Genomic DNA, 18,982 nt, shown 5'->3' with positions numbered 1-18,982 from the left:
CTTAGAATATAATTTCTTTAACACAGAAGTTGGACTTGGGCAGAGATTTATTGCAGAAAGAGACAGGCGATTTTCCTTCTGCAGTGAGCATTAGTGTTGGTCAAATATCTCACTATTCGATTCAACAGCTAGTGGTTCGAATAGTGAGATATTGTTTGGGTATTTTTAGGGACTATTAAGGGCTGCAAGAGCAATCAGATTGCTCTTGCAGACCTTTACTAGTTGTTAGTGTTCTTGGATAGAGTTTCTATATCCAAGAACACAGGGAGTACTACAGAAACACATACTACAGTACTACAACAGCGATCCTGATTGCTGTTGCTGCACTGTACTACCGTGTTTCCCCGAAAATAAGACACTGTCTTATATTTTTTTGGGCTTCCAAAAACACACTAGGTCTTATTTTCAGGGTAGGTCTTATATAAAAACATACTTCTGATTGACTTACAGCAAACAGTGTATCTGTCAAGTTTAGGATACTAATAAGTGATTTTCTAGTGCTAATTAACCAAATAATTACTATTTAAATATGTTTTGTCCCCTATACAGGTAGTCCCTGGGTTTCATATGAGATAGGGACTGTAGTTTTTTCTTAAGTTGAATTTGTATGTAAGTTGTAATAGGTATATTATTTTAATAAATGCAATTAGGACAGATGTTTGTGTCAACATATTATTGGCAGTGTGGTGTCAGGTAATGTAGAGAATTTCCACTTTCAGTTGACCACAAACAAAGCCCCCCACCCCATCAAACCTCCAGCACACTAGCGAGCAGGGAAGCCTCGTTTGTATCTAGGAATTGATTTTGTATCTAGGAGGAGTTTTTCACTTGGGAAATGCACCTATAGGTCCATCTGGAATTAAATCAGATTTTAAAACAGGAAGTTGAGATTTAAAATGCAGATCATACCGTAAAAACATGTAAAAATAGAAAGGGGTAAACACGATGGACCCCTTTTCTCTATAACAACTCTTATCTATAGAAGATTACTTCTGAATTTCTGCTCTTATGAAAACCCTCAAATGGAGAGAAAAAAATGACAAAAAATGTTGACAATGGTATGGATTAAAGTAAATAGATAAAAAGAAAACTTACCAGGTGATTTTAAACTCCCAACAAATAAAACACATTTATCACTTTCTTCCCTGCAGGTTGTAGTTATATTTGGAGTACATAATTCAGTACCGACCGAAACACAAGCTGGACACTCATACCCCTTTCTGTCAGTTGTTATAATCTTTGGCACTATATGAGTGTGAGCAAAAAAGGGTTACAAGTAATAAATTAAACTGTGCGTCATTGTAATTACAAATATTAATAAACGCAATTCAGTAACAAATCTTCACTCAAGAAAGACCAGTAATAGGATAACAATTTGTTCTTTGTTCTTCATTTGTAATCCCACTGGTACCAGTGTTCATGTTTATCCAGAGGAGATATATTTGCATTCCATCGCTACGTGACCGTGATGAGTGATACTACTGCTATATATTACATTTTCTTTGAATATGTGGAAAGTTAGGAGGAATACAAGGTGTTCATGAGCAAGAAAAGCTAGGCACTGGCATAGAGGTATTATTGCAATGCAAATTATATTTAAAAATTTTTGTCCTTTGGGTCCCGCATTGTTCTGGTAATCCATGATGCAGGACCTGAATTTTTAAATTTATTTTGCACTGCAATAATACCTCCATGACACTGCCTAGCTTTTCTTGCTCATGAACACCTTGTATTCCTCTGAACATTCCACATATTCAAAGAAAATTCAACATATAGCAGTAGTATAACTCAGCAATTCCACTCATCACCGTCACGTAGTGATGGAATGAAATGTCTAGATGGATTAAGTAGATGGATTAAAAAACGGTGCGGGATCGAAGGAAACATGTAACCTGCTGTAAATAGGAAAAAAGGGTGCCAGTCTCACTGTGCATGCGTAAGATTAGCATTCTTTTTCACATAACAGGAAAAAGCCCCGAGCAGCGATAATTCTCCTGGGATGCATGACATATGTATTCCAAAAGACATTCTGTCTTGATCTTTTTGCAAAATAAAGGAGGTGGGGTGTCACAAAAAAAATAAAAAATAAATTGATTTTCATTATTAAATGAAACTTTACTATCCAGGCATGGATAATAACAATGTGTAAGTGTCCTCTAATTTATTTCCATATCAAGCCCCATGCTTTCTCCCAGGGCCTCCTATCCCCCTTATGCTTCCAAATAAAATTGGAGGTTTGTTAGGAAAGAAGTAGATCCAGACTCATGTCAATCAGCAATGTAAATCTATTGTCAAATTCAACTACCCGAGGGATAATATTATTATTAAAAGTTCACTGGTACTAAATATACAATTGTTATTTATATATATTTTCATGATGATAACAGGCAAGTGTTTACTTTGCTGACTTGATCTCTGTAATGATAGCTTTGATATTGGATAAACTCAGCTATACTCACTTTGAAATCGACCGTCATTGCAGAGATCTCGTTCACAACATGTTGTTAAGATATCAAGTTGAGCCTTTTCACTGGCCAAAGAATACTGTGTAGTATTACAAGCCACGTTTAGAGAACAACGTTTTTGAACGGAATTGTAGGTTTTGTCTACAAAAAGAGATATTAAATATTAAAACATTTTTAGCATTGTGAAAAAATGAAAAGCGTCTATAACAGAGGACAAGGGCTTTGTTTGTTTCCAAAGACAAAATTGTGTTGCAGCTTTAAAACTGAACTCCAATTGTAACAATTTACGGAAGTAATAATTTATTTAAATCAAGTATACTTTTTGGGAATCTTGGTGTCCTTTGTGCATAGTAGTTCAATGTGAAACTTTGCTTTTGTGCTGCTGTTTTCTGTAATAAAGACCAGTCCCTCCTTTTTTAAAAAAGTGAATTTTGGGTAGATATGTGGGTAAAATTTAAAGTTTTTTTGCCGAAAAATGATATATAAATATGGATTGTATGTATTTTAAATAAAAAGAAATAAAGAGATGAAAGATAAAATGCTTACTACTGTACATAAACAGTTCCGAGACGGTCATACAAGAGCTGCCTTCTGGGCATTGATGTTCTTTACCAACGCAGTGGTCAGCGTTGCGGGCCTGGCATTCATAGCATTTGATACCATCCAAATAAAATTGGAGGTTTGTTAGGAAAGAAGTAGATCCAGACTCATGTCAATCAGCAATGTAAATCTATTGTCAAATTCAACTACCCGAGGGGGGAAAAAAGGTTTACAAGTTGCAAGTTTTACCTCTGTACTGTGGTATTGGGGGAGTGTATTAGAAGTTCACTGGTACTAAATATACAATTTTTATTTATATATATTTTCATGATGATAACAGGCAAGTGTTTACTTTGCTGACTTGATCACTTTAATGATAGCTTTGATATTGGATAAACTCAGCTATACTCACTTTGAAATCCCCCGTCATTGCAGAGATCTCGTTCACAACATGTTGTTAAGATATCAATGTGAACCTTTTCACTGACCGAAGAATACTGTGTAGTATTACAAGCCACGTTTAGGGAACAACGATTTTGAACGGAATGGTAGGTTTTGTCTACAAAAAGAGATATTAAATATTAAAACGTTTTTAGCATTGCGAAAAAAATGAAAACAGTCCATAACAGAGGACAAGGGCTTTGTTTGTTTCCAAAGACAAAATTGTTTTGCAGCTTTAAAACTGAACTCCAATTGTATCAATTTACGGAAGTAATAATTTATTTAAATCAAGAATACTTTTTTTGGAATCTTGGTGTCCTTTGTGCATAGTAATTCAATGTGAAATGTGGCTTTTGAGCTGCTGTTTTCTGTAATAAAGACCAGTCACTCCTTTTTTTTTTAAAAAAAGTGAATTTTGGGTAGATATGTGGGCAAAAATTAAAGTTTTTTTGCCTAAAAATGATATATAAATATGGATTTTATATATTTTAAATAAAAAGAAATAAAGAGATGAAATATGAAATGCCTACTATTGAACATAAACAGTTCCGAGACGGTCATACAAGAGCTGCCTTCAGGGCATTGATGTTCTTTACCAATGCAGTGGTCAGCGTTGCGGGCCTGGCACTCATAGCATTTGATACCACAAGCTACATCTAAAACATACAAAAAAAAAATAATTTGAGAATTATCATGTAAATCCAGGTGTCTGTGTTCTATAGTACAAAGTATTTCACCGACCATACCAATTATTCTAAAGCATCAAACATTCATTATTGTTTGCAGCACCTCCTATACTGCAAAGCATGTTGTATTTTTCCCAGCATTACCCTCCTCATAGGGAATATTTTATATGATACTTGTGACATCTTCAATTACATGAACAGAACACTAACGGACAAGGTGCAATGCTAGAATTAATGCTGCATGCCACAGCTCAATGTTACAAAGTTTCCTGGTTTGAATTAAGTCTTAGGTTTTAAACCATTTCTGTGACATTAATTTTTCAAAAATCATATATAGATAAACAGTATGATTACTAACCTCTGTTATCCTCGCACCTATCTGTGACAATTACAATTTCCTACAGATACTAAAATGTGTGACCTTTGTATTTGCAACATCAAATAAGCAACCACCAGACAATTAAAATACTTAATATGTCAAGGAAAATCAGTGCATTTTGTTATAGAGAAAATATATAATAAAACAATGACATAATATTATATGTTATTTATAAGGAATATGCATAAATAATATTCATGCCATTCAGAATTCAAGACATCACAATGCCTGGTAATGAATGTGGTGCAATGCATTATTAAAAGAAGCTTCAGATCCAGTTTTTTGATAAATATGTTACACACATTAATGTGTAAGTGTAGAGAGTAGATTGAGGTGTAAATTCATCTTTAAGTGGGAAATTTGCAACATTATGAATGAAAATAATAGTCTTACCTAATGAAAGACTAAAGGTGAAAAGAATGAGGATACAAGTCTTCATTTCTGTTTTTCTGACTGTCCTCAATGCTGCTGATCTTTGGAAGTGTCTTCAGATCTCTGGATGATGTCTGCAATCCCCGAGCGTTGGTATTTATTCCATGTAAATTGTTGCTGGGAGCTTATATGTGTTATGTAATATAATATTTATTTGTTAATGTGTTTGTTCAGCAATAGCATATAGAAAAATAAACTATGAATGTGCTATATTAAAGGTGATATTTGCGCCCAAGTAACACTGTAACACAACAGTAATATGATACATTTGTTACATTTTTTTCACAGTGGATAAAAGAAAAATGTAACAAATGTATCAGAATATTATTATGCTGGAAAGTGAGTTACAGTGTAAGAGGTATCATGTCATTGGAGGATAACCTGTAAAATATATATATATATAGTTCAATGAACACAAACACTCAATAGATTAAACAATAATTTTTATGTTTTTAACACATTTTATATATAAAATGTAAAAATCATATATAGATAAACAGTATGATTACTAACCTCTGTTATCCTCGCACCTATCTGTGACAATTACAATTTCCTACAGATACTAAAATGTGTTCAATATCATATTTCAAATTCTTGCCAGATATCACTTTATTCTTCTGAATTTTTCACAACTGGTGGAGGTTTAATCTCGGGGTCATGGCATCTAAATTCTTTGATATCTTTCACATATATTCCAACTGCCTGGGTGTAGTCGTGTGAACAAACCTGAAGTGAAGCACACCCCTGGCCTGTAGAGTTAGTCTCTATATCATCTGTAAAAAAATATTTATTAATAAAGGGACAATCCAGTAAAACATGAACACTTTATGACAAAACTGATTAGAGAGAACACCCCATACCAGTTCAACACGTGCGTATATTCAAATCTACTTACTGCTCGTATTCAGAGGAGATCCGGATAGACAGCAGTATCAGCTCTGCTGGGTATGTATCAGGGATTTTTACAGCCGAGAGTGATACAGTGGTATGGTGTCTATTATTTTATCTGCAGTCCTAGGAAAGCATGGTAATCACACTGTACACTGTGGACTTTGATGTTTAAATTTGATTGATCCAGAATTAAAGACCTAGGGTCCCCTAGGGTAAATGTCTGTAGGACTTATTTTAAAAAAGCAGTGGAATGGCCACATCTCTTTACAAATGTGCTCTTTACCCTGTATGCATTGAGAATCTGAAGCCAACATAGTGTAAAAACTTTGTTGGGGGGGGGGGCTTGGTCATGATAACTACCAAACTCATCTGAACTGCTCTCCTCTAATTACAAATCCCTGTGTTCCTTTCAGTCAGAAACAAAAAAAACATTACCGGGCTCCCCTGCTTACATACCACTATATGAATATTATACATGGCAGGGTTAATGATAGTATGGTGAATCAGATGAAACAACATTTGCTTACTGTTACAAAAGAGCCTCTATATTTTATAGATGTAGGGAATTTCCCGAATCTGGAACGGCTGAGGTTATAATTCTGAAAACTACTTACTGCTTTTGGCTGAAGATTATACACTGCTTTTAAATTCAAATACTGTGAAGATGAACAACAGATTATAATCTGCTTTTATTTTCAAATACTTAGAAGATAACCAACAGCTGCTCCATTGAGCATCCCTAAAACCTTTTCTGTAACACTGTTTCCTGCTAACTTTCAAATAAATGTTATACCTAACCTTAATCATTTACCCTTTGGCAAAAACCATTAGTCCGAACATGAATAGGGCAGTGAGTGTTATTGTGCCCCCTCTCCCATCCATGAAAGGTTCTCTGAAATCTGGCTCAGCAATAGAGGAAAAGTGTAGTCAAAATGTTTCAACTTGCAGATCCTCACCTGCCTTCAACAGTGGCAAGGCCCATTATTGAAGGTCAGGGCTTTATGCCCATGATGTGACCCCAGTGTCTTGGGGTTTGGGGGCAGGGAGATATTTGAATTAAATGTTGGGCCCCCTTTTATCAATGGATCCCTTATATCAGAGAATGAGTATAGAGGTACTTAGTACCCATAACCTGTTTATAGATAGAAGGAATAAATAGGTTACTAGTTTTTATTAACTAATTAGGTTTTTAATTAGGTCTACTCTGCCTTTCCTGTTGGGCAAAGCGCCTATCATTGCATTTAGTCAGCTCATCAAAGGTCAAGTTAAGAACACTTGTCATTGGCTGTTCTTGCTGATCACCATTATTTTCACAAGTTCAGCCAATCCAGTAGGAGGACAGCCAGGGACAGCTTCCCTCAGCTGCCCCTTAGTTAAATGATTGAATACAATGACCAGGCTGAATAAATGGCAAATATGGCATTATCTGGGCCTCTTTATTAAAGAGGACTTCCAGGTTCCAATTCCAGTTCCTGCCTGAAGATACCACAAAACTGGTGACAAATTGTGGGGATGAAGCCCTTCTCCCTAACAATTGTGTTGTTGTCTGGTTTTGCTAAAGATAGGAGGCTACATTTTGCCCCCTACCTTCTTTGGCAAACAATATTCTGGAGGATTATGTATAGGAGAGGAGAATACGTGCTTGCTATTAAAACATCTAATCTTAAAAAGTAGGCAAATATATTTCTTTTCAACCACCCTACCGCTAAACACGACCTTGGTTCGGGTTAAAAAAAATTACAATTATCGATAAACCCGAACTTTTCGGGTTTATCGATCACTTACCTGGTCCCATTGCGATCATCCATTGTTGTGTTCCAGCATTGTGTTCCAGCATCGTCCTCCAGCGTCAATCTCCTGCGTCAGGTGCCTTCTCCGAGAAAAAGCCGGCCAGCGGAGAAAAAGAAGCCGGCCTGCTTCTTCTCCGTCCTTGGCGTGTGCGTGTCCCTCGACGATGACGTCGGCGCATGTGCGGGAAATTCAAATTAAAACTCATTCAAACAAATTTTGTATTGAATTGAATACAAACTCCTGTATCCAATCCAATACAAAATAATTCAAAATAAATATAAAGTATGTAATTGGTAAATTCAAACTCTCATTTTGTATTGGATTGGATACAGGAGTTTGAATTCAATCCAATACAAAATAATAGAAAATCTAGACCTCAGTGTAACGCCCAGGTGGTTAAATAACGAATAAAAACATAAACATTAAAAACATACTTCTGATTGACTTACAGCAAACAGTGTATCTGTCAAGTTTAGAATACTAATAAGTGAATTTCTAGTGCTAATTACCCAAATAATTACTATTTAAATATGTTTTGTCCCCTATATATGTAGTCCCTGGGTTTCATATGAGATAGGGACTGTAGTTTTTTTCTTAAGTTGAATTTGTATGTAAGTTGGAATAGGTATATTATTTTAATAAATGCAATTAGGACAGATGTTTGTGTCAACATATTATTGGCAGTGTGGTGTCAGGTAATGTAGAGAATTTCCTAGGAGGACTTTTTCACTTGGGAAATGCACCTATAGGTCCACCTGGAATTAAATCAGATTTTAAAACAGGAAGTTGAGATTTAAAATGCAGATCATACCGTAAAAACATGTAAAAATAGAAAGGGGTAAACATGATGGACCCCTTTTTTCTGTAACAACTATTCTATAGAAGATTACTTCTGAATTTCTGTCCTTATGAAAACCCTCAAATGCAGAGAAAAAAAAATGACAAAAAAAATGTGGACAATGGTATGGATTAAAGTAAATCGATAAAAAGAAAACTTACCAGGTGATTTAAAACTCCCAACAAATAAAATACATTTGTCAGTTTCTTCCCTGCAGGTTGTAGTTATATTTGGAGGACATAATTCAGTACCGACCGAAACACAAGCCGGACACTCATACCCCTTTCTGTCAGTTGTTGTAATCTTTGGCACTATATGATTGTGAGCAAAAAAGGGTTACAAGTAATAAATTAAACTGTGCGTCATTGTAAATACAAATATTAACGCAATTCAGTAACAAATCTTCACTCAAGAAAGACCAGTAATAGGATAGCAATTTGTTCTTTGTTCTTCATTTGTAATCCCACTGGTACCTTTATCCAGAGGAGATATGATTGCATTCCATTGCTAAGTGACCGTGATGAGTGATACTACTGCTATATATTACATTTTCTTTGAATATGTGGAAAGTTCAGAGGAATACAAGGTGTTCATAAGCAAGAAAAGCTAAGCACTGTCATGGAGGTATTGTTTCAATTGAAAAATTTGTGTCCTTTGGGTCCCGCATTGTTCTGGTAATCCATGATGCAGGACCTGAATTTTTAAATTTATTTTGCATTGCAATAATACCTCCGTGACACTGCCTAGCTTTTCTTGCTCATGAATACCTTGTATTCCTCTGAACATTCCACATATTCAAAGAAAATTCAACATATAGCAGTAGTATAACTCAGCAATTCCACTCATCACCATCACGTACCGATGGAATGCAATCATGTCTATGTGGATTAAGTAGATGGATTAAAAAACGGTGCGGGACCGAAGGAAACATGTAGCCTGCTGTAAATAGGAAAAAAGGGTGCCAGTCTCACTGTGCATGCGTAAGATCAGCATTCCGAGCAGCGATAATGCTTCTGGGATGCATGACATATGTATTCCAAAAGACATTCTGTCTTGATCGTTTTGCAAGATAAAGGAGGTGGGGCGTCACACTTTTTTTTAAAAAAAGATACAAATTAATTTATTTTTATTATTAACTGAAACTTTACTATCCAGGGATGAATGTCCAGAAAAGGGGGAAAATGTGTAAATGTCCCCTAATTTATTACCATATCAAGCCACATGCTTTCTCCCAGGGCCTCCTATCCCCCCTATGCTTCCAAATAAAATTGGAGGTTTGTTAGGAAAGAAGTAGATCCAGACTCATGTCAATCAGCAATGTAAATCTATTGTCAAATTCAACTACCCGAGGGAAGCTAACACATCCCCAACACAGTTAACAATATTAGAATAGCTTTGGTACAACCAACTCATCAAACCTTTTCTTAATACATGTTATTTGCCACATAAGCCGTTTTTGTTCTCCTTTTACTCATTCTGTCCCTACCCTCTTTTCCTCTTTAATATCTACAAATTTTATAGGGCTGGCGAACTTTGATAGAAAGTAAGTAGAAAAGCATATGTATATAGCAATGTTTTTTTAACATCTTTATTTAGCAAATAGCACAATAAACAATAAACAATCAATATGTTATATTTGCATGTGATATTTGTAGACCCAGCCCAGTCATTTGCACCAAATTAGTAATAAACAGTCAACATTTATTTCTTAAGTAAACTGGCTCAGTTTGTATTAGCTTAGCCTAGAGGTGAAACCGTTTAGTGTTCTCTCTATAATACACAGTAATAGACTGTTCCTAATAGTTTAGTATGGTTTTCCTTTTTTGTTTTTATGAATGTAAAAAGTTCTCTTAGGTTTTCTTGCTTAATGTTATATAATATTTTATATAGTCTTTTATCTTCAGAATCTCAGTTTCGCTTAAATCCGAAATAAAGTTCTTGTATCAAAATATGGGATCAGACAGGGCTTTATTGCAGAAAGAGCTGAGCAATTTCCTTTCTGCAGTAACCATTCTGATCCCTCTTCTGTCAAAAACCTCTTCTGATCCAGGTAAGATGTCAGAATACCCAGGTGCATCCAGTGGCAGCCATGACTTAATAAAACCCCTAAGGCCTACTCTATCCCAACCTGGGCAATCAAAATGGTGGAATAAACAAGGAAAAGAAGAAGTAAGAAGATGGTGGTGCCCGCAAAACAGATATGGTAGAAGGGGCATTAAGGTGATGACTTAAAGATTGCAGGCGTATGATTACTTTTGGCACCAAAAGTAAAGTTTCAACTTCACCAGGCAATATCAAACCCAAGGCAATTTCCATCATTACGTTTGGTTTGTTTGCAACTTCTTCCTCATAAAACTGTTTGGTTATGACTAATAATCATACAGTAGTTTGCTTATAAAGACCATTTGAGAGGATTGAAAAATGTCAAAGAGATGCCCAAGACTCAAGTAAACGTGTGGTCCAACTGAAACTTGAGCTGACACAATCTATAAAAACCCTCAACCATCGATATCATTACTTATGTTTTTCTCAGCTTTGAGGGAGATCCTTGCATTTGGTTTGCACCATGATAACTTTTTAAGGAACTGCTTTATATATTTGTATAGAATGTATGTGAAAATTGTGTTTTTTAATGAGCCGCATGACAATAACCAAATCCGGCCTCTTCATGACATCATGACACATAGCAATGACAACTGTCACAGTATAGCAGCCAGATTGGTGAAATGCTGAGTTCTGATCCAATGTTGGAAAGGCTCTGAGTTAGAATAGACTCATTTTGTAGCCTACATTTATTTTCAAGGCAAGGTGTGCTTTTATTAGGCAAACTACCAAGGCAAGCAAAGTACATTGGTTTATATTCAGATCAATTTATATTCAAGTTTGTATGGTATTTTAAATCAAATTAACAATATTTATATTATATTACTTAATATTAATATTAAGTATCTATGCAGAGAGATTTCTTGGAAACACTTATTTAAAGCAAATCATACAGCACAGCCAGCAGAAAAGAGTTCAGTTTTTAATTTCTACTTCTTGCCAGATATCACTTTATTCTTCTGAATTTTTCTTAACTGGTTGAGGTTTATTCTTGGGGTCATAGCATCTAACTTCTTTGATATCTTTCACATACACTCCAACTGCCTGGGTGAAGTCGTGTGAACAAATCTGAAGTGAAGCACACCCCTGGCCTGTAACGTTACTCTCTACATCATCTGTAAAAAAATATTTATTATTAAAGGGACAATCCAGTAAAACATGAATACTTTATGACAAAACTGATTAGAGAGAACACCCCATACCAGTTCAACATGTGTGTATATTCAAATCTACTTACTGCTCGTATTCAGAGAAGATCCGGATGGACATCAGTATCAGCTCTGCTGGGTATGTATCAGGGATTTTTACAGCTGAGAGTGATACAGTGGTATGGTGTCTATTATTTTATCTGCAGCACTAAGAAAGCATGGTAATCACATTGTACACAGACATTTTTGTAGCTGTGGAGCTGTGTGATGTTTTATTTTGATTGATCCTGAATTAAAGACCTAGAGTCCTAGAGACCTAGAGTGTGTGTGTGTGTGTGTGTTGGGGGGGGGGGGCTTGGTCATGATAATTACCAAACTCATCTGAAATGTTCTCCCCTAATTACAAATCCTTGTGTTCCTTTCAGTCTGAAAAAAAAACATTACCGGGCTCCCCTGCTTACATGAGAGTTAAACCTTAGTTAAAGCTGCTGCATTTTCCGACCTGGAACACCCTGGATTACCCTTAATATCCACAAAGAGAAAGGTAAACTCTTACTAAACTTCTGTAATACCATGGAAATATTTATATGTACACACATTAATAAATACTTTTATATACTAAATCTGTTATACTTACCCATCTTTAGGAAGACACTTTCCCATCTGATTCACTACACTACCACCAAGAGCTTTGATCTATCATATCCAGATTCAGTCTGACCCTGACAAGCGACTCAACCCATATTCAAAAGGTAATCCCTCATTTACCTTAAAATATTGAATTAACCTCTATAGATTTATTATATCTACGAAGAGACTTTACATGACTTATTTTATAGAAGGGTTCTCTCTTCCAACTCACAGTTGTAAGGAAGATACCCTTCTCCTCATATATTTTTTGCATTGGTCTACGGATGCAGGGACCAACCTTCATCGCACCCATGAAATATTCATAAATTGTGCCAAAACTAAAATAATTTACTACTTTAAACCTTAGGTATGTATTACTGTACCTATTTCTATTCCCCCCTTTTCATATATGTATACCTAATGATACTCCATCATATATATGAATCATACATATGATTCATATTCAGCATTATCATCAGCAGCAACTACCTATATACACCCCCCCTGTGGGGCATGTTCCTTACTTTGGGTATGTGAGTAACAATACGTATTTATTTCCATATATGCTTCTTTGTTTAATCATTAGCATTTTATGCCTCCTTAATTACTGTCTGAATTAATGACTTTAAATCTATTACTTTGAACATACCTAGAGGTATTTTTTGACTTTAGTCATACTTACTAATTACTTAAAAATCATTGTTTAATATTTTATGTCCCGAGTATGCCTGTATAGAATGCTACAACTGTATTCAATTTATGATGCATTCATTTGGATTTATTACCTGAAAATGCTTTTTTGTTATGCCACTCCTGACCTATTACATTTCTATACACGACAGAGAGAAAAGGACGCACCACTATCTATCTCTGAGGAAGCCCTTCTTGGCGAAACGCGTCGGGTCACTGCATGCCACGGCACAGCCTTTTCAACAGTTTTATGGTTATATGTAATAATTTATGGCAAAATCCATATAATATAGTATAGAGTATAGTATAGTATATAATACTAGTATAGTATATAATAGTATAGTATATAATAGAGTATAACTACTCAGCGCTGTGAAATAGCAACAGAACAGAGACGATAACAAAATATGTTTAAGTGTATTTAATGGTTTATGTACTTAATAATCAGTCAATACACTTCACTTTTTGCATGAAAAACCTATGAGCCTCAAACATCTTTCTTTCCTCTCTATTCATTTATACTTAAATACCATATAGAGGGGGTTCAACATATAAACACATTCATATAGTGAGGAGGAGTAAAACCCTTTCTATAAGAATATTATAAATGGCAGGGTTAATGATAGTATGGTGAATCAGAGGAAACAACATTTGCATACTGTTACAAATGAGCCTCTATATTTTATAGATGTAGGGGATTATATTTCCCAAATCTGGGAAAGTTGAGACTGTGATTCTGAAAACTACTTACTGCTTTTGGCTGAAGATTATACATTGCTGAACAACAGCTCCATTGAGCATCCCTAAAACCTTTCATGCAACACTGTTTCCTGCCAACTTTCAAATAAATGTTATACCTAACCCTAATCATTTAACCTTTTGCAAAAACCATTAGTCTGAACATGAATGGGACAGTGAGCGTGATTTTCCCCCTTCTCCCATCCATGAAAGGTTCTCTGAAATCTGGCTCAGCAATAGAGGAAGAGTGTAGTCAGAATGTTCCCACTAATGATGGTCAGGGCTTTATTCCCATGATGTGACCCCAATGTCTTGGGGTCTGGGGGCAGGGAGATATTAGAATTAAATGTTGGGCCCCCTTTAATCAATAGATCCCTTATATCAGAGAATGAGTATAGCGGTACTTAGTACCCATAACCTGTTTGTAGATAGAAGGAATAAATGTGTTATTAGTTTTATTTTAACTGAAATTGTTTTTAATTAAGTCTACTCTGGCTTTCCTGTTGGGCAAAGCGCCTATCATTGCATTTAGTCAGTTCATCAAAGGTCAAGTTGAGAACAGTTGTCATTGGCTGTTCTTGCTGATTACAGTGGCAGGTCTGTCCACCCATTGGTGGAGCTCCCATCATTATTTTCTTGAGTTCAGCAGTAGGAGGACAGCCAGGCACAGCTGCCCCTTAGCTAAATGATTGAATACAATGACAAGGCTGAATATTTCAAAGGTAAATATGGCATTATCTGAGCCCCTTTATTAAAGAGGACTTCCAGGTTCCAATTCCAATTCCTGCCTGAAAATACCACAATACTGGTGTCAAATTGTGGGGATTAAGCCCTTCCCCCAAACAATTGGGTTGTGGTCTGGTTTTGCTAAAGGCTACAGGAGGCTACATTTTGCCCCCTACCTTCTTTGGCAAACAATATTCTGGAGGATTATGTATAGGAGACGAGCACACGTGCTTATTTTTAAAACATCTAGTCCTAAAAAGTAGGCAAATATATTTCTTTTTAAATAACAAATAAAAAACATAAAGAACACAAACATGAAAAATATAATTTCACCAATATTTGTACTATATTCTTTTTAATGAAATAATCTACCTAGCCCAATTCAATAAAATAGGATTCCATGCAGTGGATTACATGAATGGGCCACATTTACAGAAATGCTTCTGATTGACTTAAGACAAACATACAGTGTATCTGCCAAGTTTAGGATACTAATAAGTGATTTTCTGGTGCTAATTAACCACATAATCACTATTTAAATATGTTTTGTCCCCTACACAGGTAATCCCATATTACATACGAGATAGGGACTGTAGGTTTTTTTCTTAAGTTGAGATTGTATGTAAATTGGAATAGGTATATTATTTTAATAAATGCAATTAGGACACATGTTTGTGTCAACATATTATTGGCAACGTGGTTGTAAAGAACTTACCTATCCAGCGAGCCCGCAGCGTCCCTGGGGATCTCAGCCGCAGTGGGAGATGCCGCTACAACAGGCCGCATGGCCGAGGCTGCTGCCATTCTCGCAGCCTGTCTCTCCCTGCAGGCCGAGGGATCTGTTCTAGCCAAATACTGTTCAGCCAGGCAGCATCCCCAACATCTCTATGGACGGGATTACAGAAAGTCCTGTTCTCATTACTCCTGTGGATGTGCAAAGTAGGGCACGTACAAGGGGTTCTGTGAGAAGAGGTGCACGCGGTACCACGCGTGCCTCCTATACCCCCCGAGGGTGTGGCACTCAGGGGATTGCGGCCGCAGGGGATTCAGTTATCCTCCAATCAAATGGTGCCAGGTGGCGCAAGGTCATTGGACTCTCTGGCCATTTAAGGAGAACCTGTCCTGAACACCATTGCCCGCTATAAGCCTCTGTGAATACAGTGTGCTTGGGTGTGTTTTTTGTGTTGGTTTATGGTAATCCAGTTTGTCATTACCATAGCAACCTGGTCTGAAGCCTGATTCTGCCTGAACTCTGCCTGCCCTGACCTCGGATTGTTCCTGACCTGCCTTTGGCTTACCTTCCTTTACTACCCTTATCAAACTTATCATCTGTAAATAACCATTGTCTTGTTTTATGACGATAATAAAACTTGATAAAAGGATTCTTGGAGTTGGCTGTGGTTTGTGTGCCCAGGTGCATTACAGTGGTGTGAGGAAATGTAGAGAATTTCCACTTTGAGTTGATCACAAACAAACCCCCCCACCCCATCAAGCCTCCAGCACACAAGTGAGCAGGGAAGCCTCGTTTGTATCTAGGAATCGTTTTTGTATCTAGGAGGAGTTTTTTACTTGGGAAATGCACCTATAGGTCCATCTGGAATTAAATCAGATTTTAAAATAGGAAGTTGAGATTTAAAATGCAGATCATACCGTCAAAACATGTAAAAATAGAAAGGGGTAAACATGATGGACCTCTTTTTTCTATAACAACTCTTCTATAGAAGATTACTGCTGAATTTCTGTTCTTATGAAAACCCGCAAATGGAGAGAAAAAAATGACAAAAAAATGTGGACAATGGTATAAATTAAAGTAAATAGATAAAAAAGAAAAAGAAAAAGAAAACTTACCAGGTGATTTAAAACTCCCAACAAATAAAATACATTTATCACTTTCTTCCCTGCAGGTTGTAGTTATATTTGGAGTACATAATTCAGTACCGACCGAAATACAAGCTGGACACTCATACCCCTTTCTGTCAGTTGTTGTAATCTTTGGCACTATATGTTTGTGAGCAAAAAAGGGTTACAAGTAATAAATTAAACTGTGCGTCATTGTAAATAAAATATTAATAAACGCAATTCAATAACAAATCTTCACTCAAGAAAGACCAGTAATAGGAGAACAATTTGTTCTTTGTTCTTCATTTGTAATCCCACTGGTACCAGTGTTCATGTTTATCCAGAGGAGATATAATTGCATTCCATCGCTACGTGACCGTGATGAGTGATACTACTGCTATTTATTACATTTTCTTTGAATATGTGGAAAGTTCAGAGGAATACAAGGTGTTCATGAGCAAGAAAAGCTAGGCACTGTCATGGAGGTATTATTGCAATGCAAAATAAATTTAAAAATTTGTGTCCTTTGGGTCCCGCATTGTTCTGGTAATCTATCTGTGCCAGGTGCCAGCATCTTCTTTGATCTTCTTTGTTCTTCTGGCTACTTTACTTGATTTCACACTAGGCAGGCCCCAGATCAAGTAAAGCAGCTTGCTGTAAATAGAAAATAAAGGGTGCTGATCTCATTATGCATGCGTGATATCAACATTCTATTTCCTATTTACAGCAAGCTACATCACCTGATCTAGGGCCTGGCTAGAGCGACATCAGGTAAAGTGGCCAAAGGAACAGAGAGGATCGAAGAAGATGCTGGCTCCTGGTACAGATGGTTTACAAGAATGATGACCTGAATTTATAAATTTATTTTGCATTGCAATAATACCTCCATGAACTCCTTGTATTCCTCTGAACTTTCCTCATATTCAAAGAAAGTTCAACATATAGCAGTAGTATAACTCAGCAATTCCACTCATCACCGCCACGTACCGATGGAATGCAATCATGTCTAGATGGATTAAGTAGATGCATTAAAAAAGGTGTAGCCTGCTGTAAATAGGAAAAAAGGGTGCCAATCGCACGGTGCATGTGTTAGATCAGCATTCCGAGCAGCGATAATTCTCCTGGGATGCATGACATATGTATTCCAAAAGACATTCTGTCTTGATCGTTTTGCAAAAGATATAGAAGGTGGGGCATCACACTTTTTTTAAAAAAATTAAAAAATAAATTACATTTCATAATTAAATAAAACTTTACTATCCAGGCATGAATGTCCAGAAAATGGGGACAATGTGTAAGTGTCCCCTAATTTATTACCATATCAAGCCCCATGCTTTCTCCCGAGGCCTCCTATCCCCCCTATGCTTCCAAATAAAATTGGAGGTTTGTTAGGAAAGAAGTAGATCCAGACTCATGTCAGCAATTGAAGGTTTACAAGCTGCAAGTTGTACCTCTGTACTGTGGTATTGGGGGAGTGTATTAGAAGTTCACTGGTACTAAATATACAATTTTTATTTATATATATTTTCATGATGATAACAGGCAAGTGTTTACTTTGCTGACTTGATCACTTTATTGACAGCTTTGATATTGGATAAACTCAGCTATACTCACTTTGAAATCCCCCGTCATTGCAGAGATCTCGTTCACAACATGTTGTTAAGATATCAAATTGAATCTTTTCACTGATCAAAGAATACTGTGTAGTATTACAAGCCACGTTTAGGGAACAACGATTTTGAATGGAATTGTAGGTTTTGTCTACAAAAAGATATTAAATATTAAAAGGTTTTTAGAATTGTGAAAAAATGAAAAGCGTCTATAACAGAGGACAAGGGCTTTGTTTGTTTCCAAAGACAAAATTGTGTTGCAGCTTTAAAACTGAACTCCAGTTGTAACAATTTACAGAAGTAATAATTTATTTAAATCAAGAATACTTTTTTGGAATCTTGGTGTCCTTTGTGCATAGTAATTCAATGTGAAACTTGGCTTTTGTGCTGCTGTTTTCTGTAATAAAGACCAGTCACTCCTTTATGAATTTTGGGTAGATATGTGGGTAGAAATGAAAGTTTTTTTGCCTAAAATTATATATAAATATGGATTTTATATATATTTAAAAAAAAAAGAAATAAAGAGATGAAAGATAAAATGCTTACTACTGTACATAAACAGTTCCGAGACGGTCATACAAGAGCTGCCTTCTGGGCATTGATGTTCTTTACCAACACAGTGGTCAGCGTTGCGGGCCTGGCACTCATAGCATTTGATACCACAAGCTACATCTAAAACATACAAAAAAAATCATTTGAGAATTGTCATGTAAATCCAGGTGTCTGTGTTTTATAGTACAAAGTATTTCACCGACCATACCAATTATTCTAAAGCATCAAACATTCATTATTGTTTGCAGCACCTCCCATACTGCAAAGCATGTTGGATTTTTCCCAGCATTACCCTCCTCATAGGGAATATTTTATATGATACTTGTGACATCTTCAATTACATGAACAGAACACTAACGGACAGGGTGCAATGCTAGAATTAATGCTGCATGCCACAGCTCAATGCTACAAAGTTTCCTGTGTTTGAATTAAGTCTTAGGTTTTAAACCATTTCTGTGACATTCATTTTTCCGAAATCATACA

The 18,982-nt window shown here is 36.1% G+C and overlaps 2 long non-coding RNA genes across 2 annotated transcripts; both read right to left on the bottom strand.

Annotated features, from left to right (window-relative positions):
- Window positions 1-1,101: 1,101 nt before the first annotated feature.
- Window positions 1,102-3,098, bottom strand: LOC140340657 (uncharacterized). Its single transcript, XR_011922699.1, has 3 exons — window positions 3,012-3,098; window positions 2,460-2,606; window positions 1,102-1,245 (listed from the first exon to the last, which is right to left on the bottom strand). It is a non-coding gene; the product is annotated as an uncharacterized lncRNA (long non-coding RNA).
- Window positions 3,099-10,193: 7,095 nt separating this feature from the next.
- On the bottom strand, window positions 10,194-18,596 carry LOC140341215 (uncharacterized). Its single transcript, XR_011922829.1, has 4 exons — window positions 18,494-18,596; window positions 17,952-18,098; window positions 16,347-16,496; window positions 10,194-11,681 (listed from the first exon to the last, which is right to left on the bottom strand). It is a non-coding gene; the product is annotated as an uncharacterized lncRNA (long non-coding RNA).
- Window positions 18,597-18,982: the final 386 nt, after the last annotated feature.

The sequence above is a fragment of the Pyxicephalus adspersus genome, chromosome 11 (assembly GCF_032062135.1).
Source record: "Pyxicephalus adspersus chromosome 11, UCB_Pads_2.0, whole genome shotgun sequence".
Lineage (NCBI taxonomy): Eukaryota > Metazoa > Chordata > Amphibia > Anura > Pyxicephalidae > Pyxicephalus > Pyxicephalus adspersus.
This window is presented reverse-complemented; position numbering and strand designations above follow the sequence as displayed.